Below are 26,740 nucleotides of genomic sequence, written 5' to 3'. Positions count from 1 at the left end.
ATCTCTGCCTTGGATGTAATCCCTCCCCAAGTAATAATCCCTGCATCCCTTCAAGGTTCTATGCAGATGCTACCCCCTTCCTATAAGTGACCCTTTAGTGCTCTACCCCTCCCCCAAAATTATATTGCATTTGCTTATCTCCATACAGGTTGTATCCTCCTCTACCAAATCCCCTCCCCCATTAGAATGTAACCTAGGGGAGGGACTATTTCCTCTTTTTGCTTTGCATATTGGAGATACTTAACAATTACTTGTTGAATTAGACTGAATTGAAGTGAATTAAATTAAATTGAATTCTAGACATGAGTTTATGGGTCACAGTTCATAGGCTATGTAGTCTCTGCCCTATGATCAGACCTGTCCACCAACCTGTCTACCAAGAGGTAGACTTAAAAAAAACCAAAACAACAACAAAAAAACCCAAGACTCTTAATGTGCTACGTTAAACAGAAGTCAGTTGTCTCTAGGGGGTGCAAAGGATCTTTCTAAAAATCATACTACTTTCATAGTCTCAATTTGCCCAATCACCATGAGCCCTAGAGTCCTGCTTGATATCTGGGATCTCAATGCTCCAATAATATGAAACTGGAATTTATCATGAAGTCTTCATGGAATCCCCAAACCTCAAAGTTTATAAGGACCTTGGAGTCTAAAACGTATCTGAGCATGGTAATCCTCCCCTCCACCAACATCCCTAATAAGTGGTCATCCAGCCTCAGTTGAATGACCTCTATTGACAAGGGCCTCACTTTCTTCCAAGGCAGTACATTCTGCCTTTGTACAACTCTATCTATTAGGAAGTTTTTCCCTTATATTTAACTGAAACCTACTTCCCAGCTTCCAACCTTTGGTCCTCGTTTTGCCCATGGAATCAATCTTTTCCCCTCTTTCACCTGATAGCCCTTTAAATACTTGAAGACAGCACTCACACATATGCATGGCCCGAGTCTTCTCTTATCCAAGCTAAAATCCCCAGTTGAATTGTCAGAAATACAAATACTAGACTTTCCTTTTTGGTGAATATATGACGGTTTTGTTACATTGATTGAAGACTAAGAGATGTACAATCTTCCTGGTATGTCTCTACATATTTCCCCTTAACATATCCCCCCTCTCATTACGTATATCCCATGTTTAAGAATGGTGACAGTCTCCGACTTTGGGATGTTGGCAATTAATATGCATAAGCTAATTAAGCAAGTGCAGTACAAACTAGCTTTAATCTTTGGCACGCTTGGACTAGCTAGACCACTAGCCTTGATGTTCTCTTCTATATCTACTTTTAGGTGTCTGCAAGACTGTCTTTTAGCCTTGAGGTCCCCTTTCTGCAATCCTCCTTTCTTACCCAGACTCCCTCCCTGTTTCATTTTCTGAGATAACAGCATTTTTCTGGTGGGAAACTTGATTTAATTCCTCTCAGAATGAACTCAAATGGCATGATCTTCCAATCCTATTCAATCCTAGTCGTGCTTCCATTGGTCAAGGATCTTCATAAAATCTGGTGTACTCCAGATGGTGGCCTTATCAGAGCCACAGTACAATAAGACTATTGCTTACTTCCTTTGTTTTAGACTTTGAGCAATTCTATGGAATCTCATTAGTTTTATATTATTTTCTTTTGTCTTTTACTTAGAAAGAGTTCTTATACTATTTTAAAATGTTTTATTGTTATGTTTTGTTTTTACACTGCAATCATTTCCTCTAAACCCCTCCCCCTCCCATTAGTTGGTATGGTCGAGGTGGAATGAGGGGACTGCCTTATTTTGCTAAATCATAAACAGCTCATAATGTTATGGGAGGATTATGGGCCCCAGTTACCCCAGAAGTTGTCTGGAGAGGTGAAGGAACTTTTTCCTTGAAACTCCAGGAGTTTTCCCCTGAAATCAAGGAGGCCTCTCCTTGAGCTCAACCAAGAACATACACACCCAAAAGAGATAAGCAGCACCAGATCGAACTGAGCAAACTCTGGGACCACCACCCTGCATTCCAGCCCTCCTCACCACCTGGACTACACCAGGAGAAGACCCAGAAACTGCCTACCAGCAGACTGCTCGGACCCACCAGGATGGAGTTAATGCTCACAACTGATCATCAAACTACTCCAGCCCACCACCAGATGACCCCCAACCCATCACCCAATAAGTGACATTTTTACCTAGGCCATCTTAGCCCTATAAAAGATAAAAGGGCGCTCCCCGCAAGCTAGTCGGAGAGGAAAGCATGTTTCTCTAAAACCTTCCTCCCGGCCAGGTTCTCTTGTACCCCAATAAAGCTGTTCTTTTATTCTTAAATAGGACTTGCGCAAGAGTGTAATTCTTTACAGAAGAATCCTAAGGACCTAGGTGCTTTCTCCCTATATCAGTAACACACATAACCTCAAAAAAATCTAGGACTTTTTAACATGACCTACTTTCTAAACATTTCTGTCTTCCCTATCTTATTCTTGTGCTATTGATATTTTTTTAACCCAAAGATAGACTTATACATTTACCCTTGTTCAATTTTCATTTTGGAGTTCTACTCTCTGCTTTCTTTTAAAAAAAAAATACTTTCCTTAACTTTCATTCCCAACTACTGCAAGTATCTCCACTACTTCAGCATTCTTGAAATGAACCTCACTCTAAAGACAATCATTTGATGGAAATTATTTGTCAACCAAAGGTAACTTTTGCTATTTGAAACATTTTCTTCTGCTGGCTTCTGTATATGTATAGAATCATAGAATGTTAGAACTGGTAGATATCAAGCAAAACATTTAGAAGTAGAAGACATCTTAGAAATGATCTCATTCCCTCATTTTACAGTTAAGGAAATAAGTAGCTTGCTAAAAAGCAGTCAGGATTTAAACACAGGTCTTCTGACTCCAAATTTTGTGCCACTTTACCATGCTGAGAATCATAGGGATTTAGCACAACTCCTAGATCTGGCAGAGGAAGAAATTGATACCCAAAGAGGTCAAGTGAGCATATCATCTGTTTGAGATAAAGACAGGACTGACTTTAAGAAGACAGCTTGGTAAAATTTAAAGACTGAGGAGATAAGTATCTCAGAGCCACACCTCCGTGCTATGCCTTCTCCCCATAAGAAGTCCAAGGATTTCTCTCTTGGTTTCCCTTCCCTCACTCTTAAATAAACTATTTTCTTATTCTAAAAAAGAAAGAAAGAAAGAAGACTGAATTTGCAGTCAAAGAAGCAGCTCTGTTATTTACTGTCTATAAGACCTTGATTATATTCTTTAACTTCTCCGAGAAGAATAGATGGACCAGATAACCTTTCAGCTCAAAATTCTATGGTCCCATACTCTTTCCATTAATCTGCACCAATACTCATTCACTCATTTGCAAATTCAAGCTTTATTGTGTGTTGGTATTCACTCCTCTGTTCCTTTATAATTAAAAACCTTTCTGGCTAAATGATTCATGCTTGCATATGAATAAGTACTTAATCGATTCTTTTTTTTTTTAATTAATGATTACTTTCTGTGCTGCCACTTTGGTTAGGATTACAATGAACAATCACTGCTTTGATTGGGACTGCAATCATCAATCACCTCTTTGCAACTGCTACCTTTTCGGCCATTTATCACTATGTCACACAACTGTCCCTTTTAAGACTTATGTTAAGGTATCACATCATTTTGCTCAAATACCTTTGTGTATCCCATGTCCATTCCTACTAAGTCTAGCAGTACATGGTTGGTGTCCCCAGGTACAAACACCCACAAATCAGAGTGGCCACAGCCTATCGTGGAAACAAGAACAGGAAGTCAGAATGGCTATCATAATTCAGAGAATCAGACTAGATCTAACCTCTCAGCTATCATTATTACTTGTTCCTACCTTGCATATGCTGTGTAGAGGTACTAATTCAGAGAATCCATGAACCCTAACCACCACAAACACGTGCAAATACTCCCCACACCACAGTCATTATGTAAATTCATTCCATAAAGATATATTTGCTCCTCTGAGAGCATGCTAATGAAATCCATTAATGGGGAATTGTCTTTATATCAAGATAGTGAAAATATTCATATGTAGTCGGTCAGTATCACTATTGTTTGCCTTACTTTGAAAAAAATTTTTTAAACCTGTTTTGATCCAGTTAAGTTTTTGAGAGGTGAAAACATTTAATGCTTGAGCCAAGATAAACATGCCCTACTACCACCATGCCTCTCCCCTTGTCCCACCCTCACTATATTCTTATACTAATCAATTTCCCACTCAGCTCCCAGCAACAAACTCTTCTCTTCATCCAAACAATGGTTGGTCTTTCCACCAAACCTCCTCTACAAGCCTGTTTCCTACTTTGAGGCCTCTCTCTATAACTCCACCACCACCCCCACCAGATTGAAATTATTCACTATCTTCTTCCAGTTCTGTCAATGTTCTTTCCCTCTGCTCTGTGGACAAAATCAGGCATGTTCAGTACCATGACAGCCCCAAACACTCCATTTTCCTATTCGCATAGAGCTTTGCTAATCAAGGACACATTCTTTAGAGCAATTTTCTTCAATTGGATAAGCTCAGATGGAGGTGAGTCTCTGGAGCTTTTGAGAGTGTTTGGGACAAACTGCCTCAGTTTACCCAAATAACTCGAGGAGACCACCAAGTCAAGCAGAGACAGATTTATTACATCCTCACGAGGACGGGCAAAACCCAATTACACATTGAAGTCTTGCCAAGATAGGCCCAGTCCTCTAGGTTTTTATAGTAATCTTGAAAAGGACTGTCCCCACGTACACCTAGGGTGGATGAGCTCACAATCGAACATCCAATCCTGTCTCACCCAAGATGCGTACCCAGCTCGTGATCCATGTATGGAGACCTGTCCAAGAACAAAGGGGAGAAGGGGAAGGGGTACAAGTCTGAGGAATGTCAAAGAAAGAGGGAGGCAGAAATCACTCCCTTATCTGACTGCAATTTATCATGACAGGGACTGGGATTCTGACATGTGAGAGGGAAGTTTTTTATTATAGGCCATAAACTGAGGTGTAGCTGGCATGTGGGAACTTAGCAAAAGTAAAGTAAATAGTGCTAATTGGTAGAACTGTGACAAGTAATAAAACTTACTGGGGGACTGGATATCTCCCAGACCCCATCCCCAAAGTTTACAGAACTGTCCCAAGTCCATTATCTCAACAATAAAACTCAAAGGAGACAGTGAGAATTTGACAAGCAATTAACTTTTAGGCAAAGTGAGAGGCTAGCTATTCTGGGGAGGGGGGCTAGGTATCTTTCATACTCCATCCTCAGAGTTTAATCTGACTCAAATCCATAATTGTCCCACACAATAGTGACTCCTTAAAGAGGGTATAGACATGGCCCTCCTAGATAATGTGTTTCACTGATTGGAGGTAAACCAAACAAATGAGTTGGCTCAGACTTTTGGATGGTAAAAGTCTTGTGGGAGGAGCGATCCCTTTGCACTGGCTTATAAAAAGGAGGCAATAGACTGACTGTGGGGAAGACAATGTAGGATAGCAGAAATAGTGCTGGACTTGAAGTCAGAGGACCTTGTTTCAAAGTCCAGCTCTGCCACACACTACCTGCCTGATCTTGGGCAATCATTTGCCCACTCTGGGTCTGTTTCCTCACCTATAAAATCATGTGGCTGGACTAGATGAGTTCTAAGATCCCTTCCAGCTCTAAATGTATGGTCCTATAATCCTCTTTTCCATTTTTTTCTATAGAAATTCTGGGAATGCAGTAGTTGAACCCCTCCTCTCCACCACCACCCTCTCCCAGAGGCCATTCATGGTAGCCTGGGGTGGAAGGCTCCTGAAAAACTGCATTTTCTCATACCCGTATGACCAAAGAGAAAAGTTCCTAGCTGCCCTTTCCTTTTTTTCCCCCTTTTCTGAGCTTAAGTCAGAGTGCCAAGAATAGGTTTTCTTGACCTGAGAAAAGCTGTTGAGGTGAGGCAATTATAGAGTACCAAGAACTCCTAGAAAAAACAACCAACAGAGGTAGCAAGTGCTAAAATTAGCCTGAGGGGTTGTTGTTGTTGTTGTTGTTGTTGTTGTTGTTTCATCTTTTCACTCGTGTCCAACTCTTCATGACCTCATTTGGAGTTTTCTTGGCAAAGATACTGAAGTGGTTTGCCATTTCCTTCTCCAGCTCACTTTACAAATGAGGAAACTGGGACAAACAGGGTGAAGTGACTTGCCCGGGGTCGCATAGCTCAGGAAGATGGGTCTTCCTGATTCTAGGCCCAGCACTCTATCCACTGCACCACTTAGTTGCCCATCCTCAGGAGTTATTTCCTATAATCCTAAATTTGAGAGTTCAGGGGTCTAGCCTTCTATTGCCATGAGAGAAATTTATTGATAATACATATCTTAGCATGAGAAGATCCTTCAAATGGTCCCCAGTGCTGTGAAGAACAGAGACAAAAGACTATATATGACTAGGACTAAATATGAATAGGACTTTTGCCATGAAATTCTTGAATGGTGTGTCCTAGGAAATCTCTCTATAGGAAGGAGGATTTCCTGCCTAGCAGCCCTAAGTGCATTTCCCTTCTGCGATAGGTTGTACCCATGGTGTACTACAATAAGACTGAATATCTGTTTGGGTTTGTAAAGAATTAATTGTTATTTGAGGTTTTTATGCCTCAGCGCACACTGACCACCGCCTACATGGGCCTGGCAAAATTATAATGATTGGAATCCTAGTGAGGGCAGTCATGTGACTGTCAGAGCAGCCATCCCATTGGCTGGGACTGTGTGGGGTGTTTCTAGGTTTGGGGAGAATTGGGCATTCTAGGTGGAAGCTGGAAAGCGACAGGCATTCTGCTGAGTATTTTCAGCTGATTCCTGGGCGGTGGTATTTTTCAGGTATTATAATTTCCCTTTCCCCATTTTTATTTCCTTTCCCTTGATCCTACTGATCCTGTTTGTGTTTTTTTTTTAAGTTCGTTCTTATTAAAACAAATCTTGTTCTGTTTTGAGGGAGGCTGCCGGTTTCCTTCCTTGCCCCAATATTGCGGCGAGCCGCTTATCTAGCACTCCCCAATTAAAAATTGGTCCCCACAGGTTTCTGTCAAATTAAAAAAGAACTCATCAGTGTGTTGGGGAATTACTTATATATAGTGACCCCAAGTTCAGTTCCCTTCCAAATCACAGGATGGTGCCAAGTCTGTAAGACTTTAGGACGCTGTAGAAAAAAAGGAAACCACTGGAAGACAAGAAATTGCTTCTTTGCTACAGGTTGTTATGACTCCCTTGTGTTTTCTCTGTATGATTTGAGGGCTCTTCTGAGTCCTTTGCATCTTCTACATTTTCATGGGGTTAAAGTCTGTGCTTTGCCTGATATTGGTCCTATTTGGCCTCTTACCATAAGTGCTTATAAAAGATCTGGAGGACCCCGTAACCTACATCTGTAATTCTAGATGCAAACCATGTTTTGAGATTTCCCAGAATAATTATTGGCTGATGGCAGCCTGAGCCCAGGAGAGTGATATTTCAGGGGGGGGTAAGAAGATAGCACCCCAGATGACACCTTATTCACATAAGCCCAGGGCCATGGGTTAAACATGCAGTGCATGCATTGCATCATCATAAGCATGTCCTTCCAAAGTATCACAGCATAATAAATATACTGATATGTATAAAGCAATGTTCTTTTTCTACTTTCCCTTAAAGGGAAGCTTCTTGTGATGAGCCCCCAAATCTGCTTTCTGGAAATCAATCCTAACAATTACCCCTGCATCAAAGAGCAATGCCTCCTTTGGTTTTTGTAATTTCCAATTATTTTCAGAATTAGAAAAATCTCAAGTTCTAATAGCTGTTGTCATTTTTTGCTGATGTATCTACCCTGCTGTAAAAAATAATTGAGGTGGTAATCTGTATTCTCCCAAATCTTGTTGAGGGATAGTTAGCCAATATGTCTGATTCTGACAGAACATACAGTACTAGGAATCATCATCCAAAAATATATTCTCTATAATTTCATAGTCTAAGTCAAACATGGCCCCAAAAACTCCCAAGTGTGGTATACAACATAAAAAGTGTTAATTTGTGGCTTTACAAGTCAATATGTGGCCCACAGGGATATGTTTCTATTTGAGTTTGACGCCACTGGTCTAAAATGCCTTCCAGTTTTAACCCTTAGAGTCCATGACCTACAGTATTGTCATTGACTGTGTTACTAAATTTTTTTCTATATGCAAGAGGTATGGAATAACAATAATAATAATTCATCCAATAAAATCCATCTCTAATACCTCACTGTGTCATAAAAAGAACACTAGGTTCTTTATCCTATCCAGATTCTAGTAACACTCATTTCCTGGCCCATAGGTCATTCTCTCTCCTACCTCAAGGAATTCAGCTCCTTCTCTACAGTCTTCTTCTCCACCTCAATTCTGCCCTCAACCTTTAAGGATTTTAATATACATGTTGACATCCCCTCAAACACTTTTTGGGTCATTAACTTCCTCTTCTCTTGAGACCTTCACTTTCATTCTATGTCAATTTCACATTTATCCTTGATCTCACCACCCATAACTATTCTAACTAATGATCTAGAACTTTGAGGTTCTTCTTCTGACTACATCTGCCTCTCCCTCTACCTCACTCATCCTAAACCTAGCCTTCATCCTTGTGTTACTCCACCCTTCCCTATTTTCCTAGTCCATTGCCTTTTGTTCTTGCCTTCTCATTTTCCTCCCTTCATAATGTTAATGCCAGAATTAAGTTCATTTTGCATTATCCTCAACTCCCAATTCCTTGCTGCCTTGAGCTATGTCACACTCATTCCTTGCCAAAATCCATCCTTGGATTAGCCCCAGCAGCTGCTTTCTCCATTCTTTCATTTGTGCTGCTAAATGCCACTGCAGGAGTTCTTAACCTCAGCTCTAGGAATTTTTTAATGAATCTTTTATAATTGCATTTCAACATAATTAGTTTCTTTTTTAAGTATTTTGTTTGTTATTTTCCAGTTACATATAAGGATAGTTTTCAACATTTGTTTTCACAGGATTTTTCAGTTCCAATTTTTTTTTCTCCCACCCTCCCTTCCCTCCCTTCTCCCCAAGACAGAAAGCAGTCTGATATAGGTTCTATATGTACAATCACATAAACATATTTCTACATTAGTCATTTTGTGAAAGAAGAATCAGAGCACAAGAGAAAAACCTTAAAATAGAAGGGGAAAAAAACAGTCCAAAAGTAGAAACAGTATGGTTCAATCTGCATTCATAATTCACAGTTCTTTTTTCTAGATTTTGATAACATTTTCTATCACGAGTTCTTTGAAACTGTTTTGGATCATTGCACTGCTGAGAAGAGCCAAGTCTATCCCCATTGTTCATCACACAATGTTGCTGTTACTGTGTACAGTGTTCTCCTGGTTCTGCTCCTTTCAGTCAGCATCAATTAATGTAAGTCCTTCCAGGTTTCTCTGAACTCCTCCTGCTCATCGTTTCTTACAGCACAATAGTATTCCATTACATTCATATACCACAACTTCTTTAGCCATTCCCCTATTGATGGACATCCCCTCGATTTCCAATTCTTTGCCACCACAAAGAGAGCTGCTATAAATACTTTTGTACATGTTGGTTCTTTTCCCTTTTCTATGGTCTCTTTGGGATACAGACCTAGCAGTGGTACCACTGGGTCAAAGGGTATGAACAGTCCCATAGCCCTTTGGACATAGTTCCAAATTACTCTCCAGAATGATTGGATCAGTTCACAGCTCCATCAACAACGCATTAGTGTTCCAATTTTCCCACAGCTTCTCCAACATTTATTATTTTCCTTTTTTGTCATATTAGCCAATATGAAAGGTGTGAGATGGTATCTCAGAGTTGTTTTAATTCGCATTTTTCTAATCAATAGTGATTTGGAGCATTTTTTTCATATGGCGATAGATACCTTTGACTTCATCAGAAAACTGCCTGTTCATATCCTTTGACCATTTCTCAGTGGGGGAATGACTTGGATTCTTATAAATTTGATTTAATTCCCTATATATTTTAGAAATGAGGCTTTTATCAACATAATTAGTTTCATTTGTAACCCTATGTTTATTATTTTATGTATTTAAAAACAGTTTTCTGAAAAAGGACCCATAAGTTTTACCAGACTGCCAAGCAGATCTATTAGACAAAAAAGATTAAGACCCCCTGCCCCAGAGGGAGTCTCACACCTATGCCAACCAGGGTTACTGCCAATTTATATTATTTGAACTCAAATGAGCCCTCAATGCTGCGCAGAAATATTTTCATTTTCATATTGAATTAAATATCATATTCCCCAAACCCTCTCTTCTCTCCTTGAAACCTCCTACACAACCTTCCCTTGCAACAAAGAACTGCCCTTCCTACTTTTCTCAAAGAATAAAGAAAATCAGCTGTGAACATCCCCTTCTTCCCTATTCTATACCTAAAACTCTTCAACATCATTCCCCATTTTCTCCTCCTTTAGTTTTTGATCATGAGGTCTCCCTTTGCCTTGCTAAGTCCAAACCTCTACATCTGTCCTTGATCCCCTCCCTCCTGTCTCCTCCAGAAATTTGCCCCTTGTATCATTTTCCCCCACCTCAAATATTCCTTTCTTCTCCATCTACTGGCTCCTTCTCAGATACCTATAAAAACCCCCATGTCTCCCACATTTAACCATAGAATTCTTTCAAGCAAGTGTTCTGTATTTCTCCTTCCTTTTCAAAGTAAAAATCCTAGAAAAGTCCCTCTAGTTATCAATATAAAGGATTCAGAAAAACTTGACAAAATTTGTATAAACAGAATGCAAAGTGAAAGGAGCAGAACCAGAAGAACTATTTCCCACACAACCATAGTAATGTAAAGAAAAATAACTTTGAAAGATTTCAGAAATCTGATTAACTCAGTAACCAAGCATGATTCAAAATAATTTGTGATGAACTGTGCCAAGTATAATAGACTAGAGAGATTCAGAATGAGACATACATTTTCAGACACAGTCACTAGGTTAATGGGTTTTCTTTGACTAGACTGAATTGTTTCAAGGGAGTGCTTTGGGTTTGCAGGGAGAGAAAATCAGTGGGGAATTATAGAGATTTTTTTTAATAGAAAGAAAAGAGCATCAATAAAACATTTTTAAAATATACAGATGCAAATGAAAAGATATTCAGAAGAGGACACAAACAGGACAATTTTGTCACTCCCTTGTTAAACTTAATATACACAATTAAAAACAAATTGTATCTAAAAAAGCATAATTTCATATATAATCTTTTTTGTTCTTTGTAGATTGAAGTGTTTGCGTTTGCTAATGGGGGTTACATTTATAATCAAAGAGAAAATTATTAAAAGCCCATCTACTCTTATTTCTTCCACTTCCTTCCCTCCCACTTCCTTCTCAACCCTTCACAATCTAGCTTCTGACCTCATCACTAAATTGAAATTGCTGTCTCTAAGGTTACCAACAATCTCTAAATTGCTAAATCCAATGTTCTCTTCTCAGTCTCCCACTTATTCAATCTTGGAAAAATGTAACACTGTTGACCACTTCATCTTACTTTGTATTCACTGTTCCCTTGTGTTTCCTAACACTGCTTGCTCTTTCCTGGTTGTCCTCCTGCCTGTCTGACAGCTCATCCTCAGTCTTCTTCATTATGTTCTTATCCAGATCCTGGCTCCTAAACATGTGTGTTGTAACGATTGGAATAACGCCACCTGCTGGATACTAACTGTAGAAGAGTTCTGCCCATGAAGCGAAGGTCTTTGAGGGCAAGACCAGGAGTCTTTGGTATCAGGAAGTGACGCGGACTAGTGGGAGGAGGAAGGAGGAGACGGAGGCGCTCTTCCTTTTGGACTCTGGCGGAGAGCGGAGCTAGAAATGTGCTCTCCCTTTAATAGATAGGAATCTAGGCCTTTCTTTCTCTTTACCAAATTCTTATTCTCCTTAATAAATGCTTAAAAGCCTAACTCTTGCTAAAGCTTATAATTTATTGGCGACCACTCATTAAATAGTTTAGACAGTTTAGCTAGAATTTTAACCCTTAACAGTGTCTTCTAACCCTCTGTCCTGGGGACTCTTCTCAATCTTTAAGTTCAGTCATCTCTTCAGTTTCCATAGCTTTATTATCTCTATGGGGATGGCTCCCATATTTCTCCTCTAAGTTTTAGTCCTGTGTCACATGTTGAATATATCCTGAAATTATTGGATAATACCATGTTTGTCCACTCTTTGGGATTTTGCCCTTCATCCCTTTCCTTAGTCTCCAACAAATTAAGATTCCATAACTCAGGTTTGTGCATTCAAATGGGCTAAAAATCTAGAATTATATTTAAAATAATACAAGAAAACATTGTAAAGACATTCATTCATTCAACAAACATTTGTTAAGCTCATACCATTTAGAGAGTATTGAAGGGAAGACTCAAAAGTTAGATAAGGTCTATTCTCTGTCCTCATGAATATTACAGTCTAATGGGGGTATGAGGTAAAACATAAATGTAGATCATTATGATATTAATTACTAGAGAAATAAGACACAGAGAAGCATAACAGGCCAATATATGATAAGTGCTTAAGACAGGTATAAACAAAATGAGGTAGGAGAAGAGCAGGGTAAGATTATTATCAATGGAAGAAATCTTAGTATACATTAGATAACCTCTTAACTTCCAGCTCTAAATTCTATGATTTTATGTTGATTGATGTTGCCAGTAAATGTTGATTGATTTGAGCTTTAAATTATGGGTAAGAATTTAGCTCTGGAAGTAACTTTATAAAGAATTACTCTTATAAAAACATGGCTACAAGATATTGGTCTGTGCCAAGTAATATCATCCTGAACACCTGCATCTATTTTTTAAAAATGTACTTTGAATCAATTCCAAAGTAGATTTCTTAAAAAAAAAAATAAAAAACTAATTCCTTCACACATTTGCATCATCAGAACAATTAAAATGAATTCCCCAATGGCATAAACCCATAATAAATTCAAATTTACATACAACAAAAATCTTCTCCCTTATAGTTATCAGAGATGCTTTTTCTCATCTGGGGCTCTATACTTCACCTCAGGAAAAATGAGTATTCAAAACTTCCTCCTTTGACAATAACATCCTTTCCTTGGAGATTTTATTATCCACTCCAGAAAACAAAAGAGCTTCTTCAAATAGCATCCTTTTTGGAGAGTACAAAAGTTAGCCTTTGTCTGAAACGCTGTCCCTTCATATTCTCCACCAAATCGTATCATGATATCTTGTAGGACCCAGCACCCTCTTAACTCAGGTTTGATATAGGGACAAAATGAGATACTCACAAGTCAGTGAACATTTATTTAACAAAGGAAATTTACTTTTCCCTACAGCAAGAATATATAACTAGGATACAGAGGAAGTTTGCTTTTTTGGATGTGGACTACCCTTATCTCCATCTGGAAACATGTTTGATCAATAAGTTATCAGAGTATGGTGAGTCATATGGTCTTGGGCACCCATCAAGTATAAGAGGCCCAGATGTCACAGCACTAGAATTTTTTATGCTTCTTGAACAGGAAGCTGCATCACTGAAGCTAGACTGATGAAATTTCATGAAGGTAGTATGGGGACCAATTTTTAATTGGGGAGTGTTAGCTAAACAGCTCGCCACAATATTGGGGCAAGGAAGGAGACCAGCAGTCTCCCTCAAAACAGAACAGGATTTATTTTAACAAGAACGAACTTAAAAAACACACACACACACAAACAGGATCAGTAAGATCAAGGGAAAGGAAATAAAATGGGGAATTACCACCGCCCAGGAATCAGCTGAGAATACACAGCAGAGCTCCTGTTGCCTTCCAGCTTCCAGCTAGAATGGCAAATTCTCCTCCCCATTCCCAGAAAACCCCACACAGCCCCCAGCCAATTGGCTGGCCACTCTGACAGTCACATGACTGCCCTCATTAGGCTTCCGATCATTATAATTTTGCTAGGCCCATGTAGGCATCCACGAGTGGTGATGATGTGAGGTGCCAGGGCCATGGCAACGGCTACAACCAGTGGGTGGAGCACCATGTGGTTTGAGGAGCCCCAGGCCAGTGCACGCTGAGGCATAAAAACCTCAAATAACAATTAATTCTTTACAGTAGGAAGCTGGGGCCATCAGGGAAACTGGAGCTGACAGAATTTGTGTCAGGAAAACACTGATCCTATCGCATCATAGATTCTAGTAGTGGAGAAAGAGTACAACTGATGCAGTTATATCAGTTAAAAGTCTTATTCAGTATGACACCTCCAGATATTCATTCATGCACACAGGAATCTCTGAAGTTGCCAGAAGTGGTTAGACTAGAGGTGGCCACCTCCCCTAGACCAAAGCTTCTTAAGCTGTGGATCAAGACCCTATATGGGGTCATGTAACTGAATGTGGGGGTTGCAAAAAATTTGGCAGTAACTATTTGATTTGTATACCTATTTTATATACCTATATACCCGGGGTTGCATTAAAATTTCTTGGGTGAAAAGGGGTCACAAGTAGAAAAAGTTTAAGAAGCCCTGCCCTAGACTAATTTATCAGAGAAATATAACACCAATTTAAAAAGTAATGCCCTCAAATTCTTCTCTCATCTCCACTGTTACTTTCTACTATTGTTCCTGTTTCTGACTTTCACTACATCCAAAAGATGGACATTTGAAAATCAGGTGTTTTTATAGGAGACTTCCTGTCTAGGGTTAAATGTCATCTACTCTCTATGAATGTGGATGTGGATGTAGAAGACATATAGATATAAATATCTCATATGCATCTAGTTATTTCCATGTTGTCTTCCCCATTAAAATGGGAATTCCTTGAAAGCAAGGACTGTTTTTGTCCTTTCTTTATCCCCAGTTCTTAGTACAGCATCTAGTACACAGCAAACACTTAAGAAATGCTTGTGGGTCAATCAATTGATTTTATTGTCAATTGATCCTTTTAACAACTTAATGTTGTCTTTATAACACAGGACCTTCACACACGGGCCAATTCTTTAATACTTCAAAAGGTCTGTGATTTCATTAGTGTAAGAACTCCCTTAGATGGCCTCACAAATTGCTGTGGCCCAAGAAGATTCAGTACTTACTAATAAGCCTCTCAAAATTTAAAACTAGACAGGACCTCCAACAACAAATATGTAAGCCTTTTGAGTTTGGTGACTAGGTTTTATATAGTGCTTTCAGATCTACCAGGCTCTTTGCATAAATCATCTCATTTGATCCTCCAAACAACCTGCAAGGTAAACACACGGGGTATTTTAATCTTCATTTTATAGACCAAGATGCTGAAAATGAGCCTAAGTGACTTATCTAGGGTCTAGCACTAGTAAGCATCTAAAGTGGGATTTGGAACCAGGTTTTCTTTACTCTGGGACCAACACTTTGGTTATGACATAACACAGTCCCCTCCCAGAACTTCATGCTGGCAGAGCCTTTGAGTGCCCAGGGTCACCTCCAGTCAGTCAGTTCAGTCAACAAGCATTTATTCAGTGCTTAATATGTGCCACTTACCAGGCTAAGCACTGGAAAAGTAAAAACATAACATGTCCTAAAGGAGCTCGAATTCTAACAGGGGAGATAACAAGTCTATACAAGATAGAGAGAGAGTAGATGGAAGGTAATCCCAGAAGAGAAGGCACTAGCAGCTGGGATAACTAGGAAAGGGTTTCCATAAAAGGTAGAATTTCAGCCAAGAGGTGAGGTGAGGTGAGGAGGAAGATCATTCTAAGGACAGCTAACATTCAATGCAAAGGTATGGAGCTGGAAGACAGTATCATTTTTTCAGGGGCAGCAAGGAGGCTTGGAAAAAAAAAAAAGCTTGAAAAGGAAGGAAAAGACCAGGGTACAAAGAGTTTTAATAGCAGATAAGCTTATATCTGATCCTGGAGAAAAGAGAGTGATTAGAGTTTATTGAGTAGGTAGGGGGATAACACGGTCAGACTTTGACTTTAGAAATATCACTTTGGCATCTGAGCAGAGGATAAATTGGAGGGGAAAGAGATTGGAAGGAGAGAGGCCAATTCAAAGGCGATTGCAATAATCCAGACAAGAGGTAATGAAGGCTTGGAAGAGGGTGGCAGCTGTGTGAGTAGAGAGAGCCACAATGAAATATCCGATAATCATGGAATACCAGAGAATAATTTTAGTGCAGGTTCCTCTAGGAAATGCTTCATACCTGTTTGCTTAGTGGCAATGAAGTATTCATCCTGTAAGCACACAGTTTTGATCTCTGTAATATTTTTTTGCTCCCTTCCCTCTTCAGTAATTTCTCGCTTTCACTTGATTATACACTCATGCCTGGTTCATTCCTCTATTCTTTTTTTTTTAATTAAAAACCTTTCTGGCTGGATGAATCGGGTTTACCCAGGAATAATGACTTTACAATGATTGATTACTTTCTGTACCAGTACTGTGATTGGGAGTACAATAAATAATCATTGCTTTGGTCAGGATGATCAATCACCTGCTAATGACCAGTGTCTGTTTGTGTGATTTGTCACTGTTCCAAGGACCACTCATCACCTAGACCCAGGATTGGAGCATTCTCTATGCACCAGGCGAGGGTATTTTTCATCCTCAGCCTGCTTAGATGGGCATGCCAGGCAATGAGACATCTCCTACTAGCTTCCTCCCTCCCACTCCCTACCTCCTGCCACTAGATAACAGTAACTTGCATTTCTGTAATTCAAGTGAGAAAATGTAGGCTATGGGAAGTGAATTAATTTGTCCATAGGTCACAAAAGGAACAAATCCCAGAACCAAAATTCAAATCTAGGTCTTCTGATTCCAAGGTCAATGCTCTTTTCACTAAATCATGGTGACTTTTTCTAGTGTTGCTGAATTCCCAAGCTGACAGAATTGAGTCCATTTGTCCCCAAGACCTAGGAATTTGTTCTCTTAGTAGGGACCCTGAGTCTGTTATCAAATTTAGATTCAACAGGCAGCTAGATGGCGCAGTGGATAGAGCACTGGCCCTGGAGTCAGGAGTACTTGAGTTCAAATCCGGCCTCAGACACTTAACACTTACTAGCTGTGTGACCCTGGGCAAGTCACTTAACCCCAATTGCCTCACTAAAAAAAAAAAAATTTAGATTCCACAAATTTGTATTAAGCATCTGAGAAGGCACTGTACTAAGCTCAAATGGTACAAAGTTAAAGTCAACAGAATACCTAGTCTCTAGGAGCCCCCAGGCTAATGAAAATAAAGACATACACAAAAATAACTAAGACACAAGGGAGAGTTGGAGAAATGTGAAAGAGGGCCATGCAAATTACTATGAGCTATCACTTTCCCTGAAGAAGGGACAGTAATGAGGGATGGGGGTTCCATACATGGGAGTCAGTGAGAGAAGGCATCATAGAGAAGGTGGCACTTGAGGAGATGAGAGGGAAGGACTCCTGGATGGACATTGGCTCAGCAACCACAGTTTCACAAACTTCCTATATTTGAGAACAGTTTGTCCAGGGCTGGTAATGTGAACTCATTGAGAGCAATTATCTTCTTACATATATTGTTCTCATGGTTCTGCTCACTTCATTTAATATCTCGTCAGACTGCTTGGGATTCTCTGAAATCGTCTTTTTCATCATTTCTTATGGTGCAATACCATCTTTCTTATGGTGCAATCATATACAAGTCATATACTACAATTTGTTCAGGCATTTCCTCAATTGATGGGGCAGCCTCCATAGTTTCTAGCTGTTGGCTTTCATATTTTTTAAATCCCCCTTTGAGGGTCAGGAAATTACTTTTGCTTGATTGTCTACCTCCCTCTTAACAGCTTCCTCTCTCATCTCTGCTTATTTTCCTGTGGAATTTGATGCATTTCTATGCCAAATTGTTTGCATGTGTTCAACCTTCCTTAGAGTGAGCTTCATCTCATGTTCACTCCATCCAATCCCTCCATGTTTATATATGCTTCTTCTAATGCAGCCCCATTTATAAGAAATAATTTTCTTTCTTTCTCCTTTCTATACTCTAATGTACTGGTTGTTTGTTTGTTTGTTTTAACCTTCCCTTCTCTTTTCAATCCTAAATCCTCAGAACAGAATATGCCCCCAGGACCTCTGTTTTTCTTATTTAACCCCTTCAAAAACATTTGAAGACATTTGTGTTCTGAAAGAACACTTGTTTCTTCTCCTGGTTAGAATGCTAACACAATCTCTTCATACAACTCCTAATTGTTCAAATAAATAAGTCTTTTTAGGTTTGTATTGACTCTTGTATTTGTATTTAGAAATCCCTACTCATTCCTGGTCCTTTCATAAGATAATGATTGAAAGCCCTCTATTCCTGTACACCAAAGTAAAGTCAAAATGGGTACATGATCTAGACATAAAATATGAAACTGTGGGCAAATTAGAAGAAGAAAGAACAGTTTACTTGTCAGATCTATGGAGAGGGGAAGAATTTATGACCAAAAATGAGATAGAGAACATTATAAAATGCAGAGTGGATAATTTTGACTACATTAAATAAAAAAAAAACCAATGTAAACAAGAGTAGAAGGAAAGCAGAAAGCTGGGAAACAATTTTTACAGCCAGTGTTTCTGATAAAGGCCTCATATCTAAAATATAGAGAGAACTGAATCAAATATATAAGAAGACAAGTCATTCCCCAATTGTGAAATGGTCAAAGGATATGAACAGGCAGTTTTCAGATGAAGAAATTAAAGCTATCTACTACCATATGAAAAAAATTTTTCTCAATCACTACTGATTAGAGAAATGCAAGTTAAAACTACTCTGAGGTACCACCTCACACTTATCTAATTGGCTAATATGACCAAAAAAAAAAAAAAGGAAAATGGTGAAAGTCCTCTATTCCATTAAAGATACATTTTTTCCCCACTATGGGATCATATTCAGCTTTTCCATGTTCGTTATCCCAGCTGTTAAGCAGGGGGGTTTTTTGTTTTTGGAATATTATGTTCCAAGATCTCCTCTCATTTATAATGGAAGTTTCCAGATCTTCTGTGATTCTATAGTGTCTTGGTTCTTAAACTGCTACAGTATATATTTTTTAAAAACCTGGAAGCTCTGGATTTTGGGAGCTGCTGGTTGGTGCGGTGGATAGAATGCTAGGACTGAAGTCAGGAAAACTTATCTTCCTGAGTTCAAATCTGGCCTCAGCTATATGACCCAGGACAAGTCACTTAACCCTGTTGGCCTCAGTTCTTCATCCATAAAGTGAGCTGGAAAAAGAATGGTAAACCACTCTTGTATCTTTGCCAAGAAAACCCCAGATGGGGTCATGAAGAGTCAGACACAACTGAGATGACTGAACAACTGGATTTTTGTTATAATATTCCTTGAACTTTGACTATGCGGGTTTCTTAATAGATCTAGGCAGTTTCATTTATGATTTCTTTAAATTTAGTATACTTTTTACCATGGTTTTCAAGGAGTCTAATGATTCCTAGATTATTTCTTCTTAACCTCTTTTCCATGTAAGTTGTTTTTATATCAGATTTTACATTTTCTTCCACATTTTAAAATCTTTTGATTTTGTTCTCATGTTTCTTATTATCTCATGGGGTCATTGATTTCTTTTTCATCCACTTTACTTTTCAGGGAGTAAAGTGCCTGTGCAAGGTACCACTTTTTGTTCTGTTATTGATTTTCTTTCCAATTCTTTGTCCAGAGCTTTAATCTCATGCTTTATCAATCAGTTCACTTTTTATAGGTATTCATAGAGTCCTTGTGGAAAATTCATTTTTTCCATTGTATCTGCTTGTAGTTATTAATTAAGAAGCTACTTTCTCCTTCTAGGTTGGACTTTTGGGTACTTCTAGATCCATTATAATTCTGTATAGTGGTCTCTACTTTTTAGGAATCTCTAGATCTACAATAATTTTTTTCATTCATTCATTCGTTTATTTGTTTGTTTGTTTGTTTTCCATATAAATATTTTCTTATTTTCCAGTTATATTTAGAGATAGTTTTCAACTTTTTTTTAATAAGATTTGTAGTTTCAAATTTTTCTTCCTCCTTCCCCTCCTCCCCTCCCCAAGACAGCAAGTAATCTGATATAGGTTATATAGAGCTACAATAATTTTTACACTGGTTTATGTTTTACTTTGATTTGCCTATCTATCTAGCTTTAATTCCTGCACTGGGACACTGAACCAGGGCTAGTTTCCTCCCTTTTCTTGTCTCTGGGTCCCCTACTTCGTCTCAACCTGGATCTCCTAGGTCTTTACACTGACATCCACCTCCTGAGGCTAGATATCCCCAACCTAGATCTTTGAGGTTCAGGGCACTGGATCTTCAGGGCCCTCTGAACAGAATTCTTGGGACTTCAGAAACTCTGGCTGCCTGGGTCATCCCAATCTGAGTGCTGTCATGTCATTCTGGTAACTACTACTCTCTGGGGCTTCCAAGTTCCCTGCCCTGGGTCTTTCTCGGGTGCTTTTCACTCTCATTGTCTCTGGACTCAGAAACTTTCAGGCTATGTGGGTCTCCAGTCCATTTCTGGACACCTAGGAGGCCCTCATTTTACAGATAAAGAAACTAAAGCCTTGTGAGTGTAAATGACTTACCCAAGGTAATACAAATGGCCATTAGCCAGGATTTGAACCTGGACCTTCTGATTATAGATCCAGTTCTCTTTCTAATGTACAGAGCAGGCCCTTGAAGAATGAAAAAAATTTCAACAGGACTAGAAATGGGGAAGGAAGGTATTCCAGGTCCAGGGATGGCCCTCAGTGAATGAAAAGAGATAGGTGAGACAAGATGAACTTGAGAAATAGCTCAGAGACCAAGTTTACTAGAATGCAATCCCTATTCCAGTGCCTTATACATTATAGGCACCTACCAACACAATCTGAATAGAACACACAAACAAAAGTAAGATGATTTCAATGTCACAAATATCCATTAAATACTTACTCTGCACAAGACAATGTGATAGGTACTGGAGATACAAAAGACTGCTTAGATAGGTAGAGTAAAATTGGAAAGGTAGCTTGGAGCTTAAGGTAGTTACATTTTAACCTACGCACAAAAGAGAACTAGTGAGGGTTCTCGAGCAGAGAAATAACGTGGTGAAAACTGAGCACTGGAAAGATTTGGGGAATCAGCTATATGAAAGATATATTGGATTTGGGAAAAGATAGGAAGTGCTGGGGTAGAGTGGGGAGGAAGGGTGCCGATTAGGAGGCTAATTCTAAGAAGGGAAGTAATGAGAGTTGAATTAGGAGTCTGGAAGTGGAAGTGAAGAAGAGTGATGAAATATTGTTCAATATTTTTATAAATAACATAGCTTTCTTTAGCTTTGCCTTCTGAAACAGGATTTCTGCATTCACAACTTAGTTTTCTGTGATTATGCATAAAGAAATGTTTATTTAATGACTTACAAATGATGTTAAAGGAAGATACATGAAGGTCATAACCTGCTGTTTTCCTGTCTATTATTTCTCTTTCCACATCCTTCTGAGAGAAGCTCATTAGCCAGTTTTAAAAGGAAATTCCTTTATAAGTGAGGACTAGAAACTCATGGGAGGTAAAAAAAATATCGACATTTTAAACCAACTGTTCTTTCATTCCTTTAATCTTTTCGTATTTGATGTATGCTTATTTGTTGTTACTTTAAAATCAAAATGCCAGGGAAAGAAAATATTCATCTTGAATAAATGTGCATTATTTTGGAACTTAAATTTAAAAAAGCATTTTATTGGTCTTTCACAAAAGCCTTTCTCTCATGCTTGATCATTTAATAGAGGTAACCTGGGCCTTAAAAGTTAAAATGGGAAGCTTAAACTTTGACAGGTTCCACTAAGAGTTGAGTACAGTATCAGTAACAGACTTTCTCCTCTTTTCAAAGGCCAGCATTGTTGTTGTTGTTGGTGGTGGTGCTGCTGCTGCTGCTCCTTCATTTTCAAAGAGGACCAATGGTATCAAGGGTGATAACATATATGAATTGGATTTAAGTGAGGCAGAGTTGCACAAAATCATCAGCCTCACTCTCTCCAAGTCATTAAAGTCCAGTGGCATGACAAAAGTCGAGACAACTGGCAATGACCCAGGATGCAGTGAATGACTTTGGCATCTTCAATGCCTGACCAAACTCTAAGAACTCCACCTTCAGCCACCTTTATGGCTGTTGGAACAAATTGTTCTCATCCACCCACTCTACCAAGGAAAGTTTTTGTGAAAAGCTTGTGAGCTTGGGGTAAACATTCCCCTAACTCACCAACAAGTCTGAGGCCTGTCAGTTACACTCAACCTCATTTAGCCCATCTGCTAAAACTGTTGAACCAGATGTAGCCACTGCACATGCTACAGCTTTTTGGAGCCACAGGTGAAAGTTCAAAGGCCAGAAGTGTGGTGTGTGATTTTAAATTCTAAATGTGGGGTTCTAATCTGTCCCCCCAGTTTTGGTGGGGAACTGACTAAAATCACTGATAAACAAGTTTAGGTTTTTTAAGGGTTTATTAAAAGATAGTAAAAGAAAGAGAAAGGTTGAGAACAGATTTCCTATAACTTAGCAATCCTAATCTTCCTAAACCTCCCATTTCTGAAGTCCTCTGCCACCATGCCGATCTCTCACACTCAAAAGAGCGAGCACTCTCTCTCCAGCATCTGCTTCCTCCTTCATCATCCCCTTCCAGAAATGGGAGGTTCTTCAAGCTGATTGGCTAGCATCATTCAAATTAATTGGTTCACTGGACCCGAAGGTAGTCTCAATGTAAAGTTCAATGTTTTTAGCTTCTGAGAATAATACCTTCTTAAGTACCAGCCAGATGTGCTTACAATCTAGTAAGCCAGTCAGCAGTCAGTCGCTCCTCCCCAATTCAATCAGTTTAGATCCATCTCCAGGTGGGCCCCTGAGTATCTGCTAAATCTCATCTATCACATTCCATTATCTTGACACATGTGGAAAGTCAAATAGGCAATGAAGAAGGACAAAGAGGGAGAGCATCCCCAGTCATAGTGGATCTTCCCTCAGCCCAAATATCACAGATGGATTCTGGGGGCTTCATGAGATAGGGTCATCAAAGGAACTCCACAAGCCCAGGATTAAACCAAGCAGGATCAACCATCCCACCCAAAAGGAAGGAAGAAAGGAAGGGAGGGAGGGAGGGAGGAAAACATGTGTAATGTGTAACACTTGTGAACCTCCTACCTCTGTGAAGGGGTAGGTTAGGGGTGTCTTCTCATATCTCTTCATTTGAATCCTTCTTGATCTTTATAATTTTGTTTCATTTTGTGTGTGTGTGTGTGTGTGTGTGTGTGTGTGTATTGTTGTTCTTTCCATTTACATTGTTGTTGTTGTTACTGGGTACATTATTTTCTTGGCTCTGCTGAGTTCATTCTGCATTGGTTCAAATAGATCTTCCCATGCTTTTCTGTGTCCATCACATATATCACTTTTTACAGCACAATAATATTCCCTTACATTTGTGTACCTCAATTGTCTAGCCATTCTCCATTTGATGGACATCTACTTAGTTTCCTGTTCTTCGCTATCACCAAAAAAAGAAAAGAAAAGAAAAGAAATGCTGCTTTAAATATTTGAGAATAAATGGGGACTTTTTTCTTATCAAAGCCTTCCTTGGTGTTTAAGTCTAGGAATGGGGTCTCTGGTTCAAAGAGCATTGACATTTTATTTACTTTATTTGCATAATCCCAAATTGCTTTCCAAAATTGTTGCACCATTTCACAGATCCACTAATAATATATTAATGTGTATATCTCCCCACCATTGTATATCCCTCCAACATTGACTATATACATCTACATATAAATTGTTTGCTTATCATGGATTTTTTTTGTTGTGCCATTCTCAGTCATGTCTGACTCTTCATGACCTCATTTGGGGTTTTCTTAGCAAAGATATTGAAGTGGTTTGCTATTTTCTTCTCCATCTTATTTTACAGATAAGGAAATTAAGGCAAAAAGAGTTAAGTGATTTGCCCAGGTTCACATAGTGAGTTAGTGTCTGAGGCCAGATTTGAACTCAAGTCCTCCTGACTGCAGGCCCAGCATTCTCTCCAATAGACATATTCTAGCTGCCTCATATCTTCAATAGAAACCCTTATTGGAGAAATATGATGCAAAAATATTTTCCCCATTCAACCTCTTCCCTTCTTGTCCTAGAGGCATTAATATTGTCTGTGCAGAGATCCTTTTCCATTTCAAGTAATCAGTTAACTATTTTTTCTTTTGTAATTGTCTCTACCTCTTGTTTAGTTAAGAATACATCTCTTTCCCATAGCTGTGAGAGGCATATGATCTGTTTCTCTCCTTAGTTTTTAATAGTATGAAGCATTAAGATTAAGTATCTATTTAGAATGTATGAAATATAGTGTAAAATATTGATCTAAGCCCAATTTCTGCCAGACTGTTTTCCAGGGTTGGTTTTGAGTGTTGTTTTTTAGCAGTTTTTAATCAAAAAGAAGTTGTTCTCCAGGTTATTTACATTTTCCACTTCATCAAACACTGGGTTATTCAGTTCTATTGTTTCTGAATCTCTCTTGTCTAATCCATTGATCTCTCTATTTTTAAACAATATCACATTATTTTAACGATTGCTACTTATAGTATAATTTGTGATATAGAAGTGCTATTCCTTCTTTTTTTTTTTAGTGAGGCAATTGGGGTTAAGTGACTTGCCCAGGGTCACACAGCCAGTAAGTGTGTGTTAAGTGTCTGAGGTCGGATTTGAACTCAGGTACTCCTGACTCCAGGGCCGGTGCTCTATCCACTGCGCCACCTAGCTGCCCCGGTGCTATTCCTTCTTTGCCCTTACTTCTTTTCAAAATTTCTGATCTTTCCTTTTCCAAATGAATTTTATTATTTTACCAAGCTATATAAAGTATCTCCTTGGTAATTTGATTGGTAGAGCATTAAAAATATAAGTTGATATAGGCAGTAATGGCATTTTTATTATGTTGGCACTGCCTAGCCATGAACAATGAATATTCAACCAGCTATTTAGGGCGTTCATTTCTTTAAAGAACATGTTCGGAGCAGCTAGGTGGCATAGGGGCAGCTAGGTGGCACAGTGGATAGAGCACCGGCCATGGATTCAGGAGGACCCGAGTTCAAATCCAGCCTCCGACACTTGAAACTTACTAGCTGTGTGACCCTGGGCAAGTCACTTAACCCCAATTGCCTCACCAAAAATGAAAAAAACAAAAACAAAAAAATTTTTGAGTCAACGATCATTAAAGATATGGGTGTATATTTTTCTTTTTATGTTTTATTTTTCCCTGGTTTAGGTATTAGGACTATATTTGTCTCATTAATGGATTCTGATAGGGTGCCTTCTTTCTCAATTTTTAAGAATGATTTGTAAAGTAGGGATACTAAATGTGCTTTAAAAGTTGTGAATCCATTAGGAATAAGAGTTTTTATGTAGTTTTATTTTCTTATCTAATCTGTCACTCTTTTTCATTTTATTGGATTGTTTGATCCATTCATATTTAAAGTTACAAGAATTAATCTCTAAAATTATCATGTCTCTAAAGTTGAGGAGTTTTCAAATTATGATTTTTCCTCTTCTGCTATAAATATAGTATCAGATGTTCCTTTAGTTACTTTCATCTTTTTTAAGATGGTTTTGTTTCCTCTTGCTGTCTTCCCCTCTTCCCTGATCACCCTCTTCTTGTTTGTTACCATTTTCCTTTTAAGGATTTGTTTATTAGTTCTTCTTTCTCTCCTGGTTTTTTTTTTACCTAGTTATATATTTCTTTCCCATCTTTTTTCCTCTCAGTTAAGTATGTTCCCCTTTCTTTCTCCCCTTCTGCTAGTCCTATTCATTAGGTTTTGTTTTTGTTTTTGTTTTTTTTTTTAGTGAGGTAATTGGGGTTAAGTGACTTGCCCAGGGTCATGCAGCTAGTAAGTGTTAAGTGTCTGAGGCCGGATTTGAACCCAGGTACTCCTGACTCCAGGGCCGGTGCTCTATCCACTGCGCCACCTAGCTGCCCCCATTAGTTTTTTGTTTTTGTTTTTGTTTTTTGCGGGGCAATGGGGGTTAAGTGACTTGCCCAGGGTCACACAGCTAGTAAATGTCAAGTGTCTGAGACCGGATTTGAACTCAGGTACTCCTGAATCCAGGGCCGGTGCTTTATACACTGCGCCACCTAGCCGCCCCACCCCCATTAGTTTTTAAATTTTGTTTTTCAGCTCCTTTCCAGAAAGAATTTCTCTCATTCTCCTCATTATTCATCTTCTCTTTCTGTTTACTCTAGACCCTCATTATCTGATTTATGACCCCTATAATTATCTGATCTCTTTTTTTCTCTCTATTCTTTATACAATCAAATCTTCCAAGGCATCCATTCTAGTCTCTACCTACTAGGTGCTTTCTGCCACTGACTTGTAGGGCTCACCCCATGGATTCTCCTTTTCCATTGTGCTTCAATCTCAGAACAATGCCAGTTATTGCAAGTATTGGAGAGGATATTGCCCTATGTTTGGCCACCTCTCATACATTTGTCTATACCCTCTAGGGTTAATCTTCTTTTTATATATTTGCCTGGAAATCTCCCTGTGTCCATGCTCTCACACTCCTTCAGGTGCCAGCAGCCTTCACTGGTTCCAATTCCCCCTCTTCCAGAACAAGTAGACTTTTCAGGCACCAAACTTCCAGACCTCACCCAGGGTAAAGTCTTCATCTCCCTTCACTCATAGAAGCATTCATCAGTGGAAGCCCCTCCTACCTTCAAAGTACAGTCTCCTCTCTTCTCCTACCCTTTTCAATCTTTGCTGTTAAAGGAACCTCATTAGAGAAAACAGCATCCAGCAGAGGGAAGAACCAGCTGGATTTTTCTGTATTGC

Source organism: Dromiciops gliroides, chromosome 2, assembly GCF_019393635.1.
Source record: "Dromiciops gliroides isolate mDroGli1 chromosome 2, mDroGli1.pri, whole genome shotgun sequence".
Lineage (NCBI taxonomy): Eukaryota > Metazoa > Chordata > Mammalia > Microbiotheria > Microbiotheriidae > Dromiciops > Dromiciops gliroides.
Note: the sequence above shows the minus strand (reverse complement) of the source record.